Source organism: Nansenia antarctica (assembly GCF_963989245.1).
Source record: "Nansenia antarctica genome assembly, contig: SCAFFOLD_41, whole genome shotgun sequence".
Taxonomy (NCBI): Eukaryota; Metazoa; Chordata; class Actinopteri; order Argentiniformes; family Microstomatidae; genus Nansenia; species Nansenia antarctica.
In genome coordinates, this window is record NW_027662440.1 from 1,130,326 (window position 1) to 1,132,019 (window position 1,694).

The window sequence follows — 1,694 nt, forward strand, 5'->3', positions numbered from 1 at the left end:
GCCCGATCCCAATTCACCCCTATGACTGTTTCACCCCTCCTGCTCCGTTTCATGTTTTCATCGGGGGCTAGGGGGGAGGGGGAGGGCTATCCACGGCTCAGTTTGGAGATTTTTTGGGACCACGTTAGATTTCTGAGCCATAACCCTACCTCCCAGGATGCATTGCGAATCATCTACAGAAATCTGATTCCACTCTAGGCAATGCGGAAGACAACCACACATGTCATTACTTTTTACTCTGATTACTTGGTAATAAAGATTTGAAAAATTATGAAAATTATCTCATTATCTTAGTTTAATGTCATTCAATGCATTGTAGACCTTTTTTTATAACAAGCATAACCAAAAATATATAACTAAAAATAACCAATATATGCCGATGTGCTGTGCCTATGCTTAACATAGAAATACACCGTTCCAAAGTCCAGCGCGCTTCAGCCAAGTTTAAGATCTGAGGGTTTTGGTGCTCAGCAGTAGAGGACAATAATAGCAAAACTATAACCTGGGCACTTCCATTAGACTACCAAAAGCAAGACAATGGAGCACTCATATCTGTGCGTTTGTCACCCTGTTCCTCTGCAACAAACGCAGAGATTGTATGAGCGCCCCGGCGCGCCCCTGTCCAATAGAAGCGCCAGGCACAGCCTCCCCATAGAAATACACCATGTCATCGGAGCGCGATTCACATTTCTCAGATGTACAATCCTGTTTAAAATAAATAAATAATAATAATCTTACATGTGTCGTTTGACAGCGGATTTGATGTAAAGTTATCTATCAAACATTAGGCTGATTTGTGAATGATAGTCACGCGTTAGGACCTATTTCATGTCGCATTTCTCCTCTTTGATGGCATATGACGCTATAACTATGGCACTTATTAAACCAAAACACGCAATCTAATCCAAGCAGTTGTTATTATGTAATATTATTGATGGGTTATATCATGTTCTGACTAACAGCGGCTGTTTCTCCAGCGTTCCTGTCACATCGAATTTCGGAACGCCATGAAAATAAATCTGCCCTCCGTGTCTAATGTTATCTATCTAACGTTACATGTTTTAAGGCTGATCTGTGCATGATACTGGTGCATTTTGACATACTTCATGTTGCATTCCCCCCTTTGATTGCAGATGATGCCTGAAATTTACCTTAAGTTCAGCCGCGAAGTTCTTATCGCGTTTTCCTATCTCAGTGCAGACTGGCAGGGTAGGAGCACAGGATGATAGCCTACAGATCACCTATTCTGCCATGGTCTGATAATGAAGCATTGTTCTTTTTTGTTTGATGACTTTGATCCGTTAATAGTGTAAAACCGAGCGTCAATGCTTTTCTATGATGACGTATCAGGGTCTTGAAGGGTTGTCCCATTTCATAGGGAAAGATTTCAACCACTATGGCTTGTGGCTCTGTTCAGAGGCCTTGGCTCCAAAGCAAGTGGCACTCCAACACAGATAACATTTGCGTATCTGCAACTTCTGCACATGCTTCTGGTGCATACTGGGAACTGGAGTCCTAAGGTTATAAACACATATCACCAGACACACTGCTGACATATTTTAGTTTAACAAGCATGAGAGAGTGGCTCGTTTAGGTTAATGAGCATGTGACAATGAATTGGCTCAAGTTGTTTGCGTCATTGATAGGGCTGTCCCTAACGACTATTTTTCTAACGATTAATCTAGCGATTATTT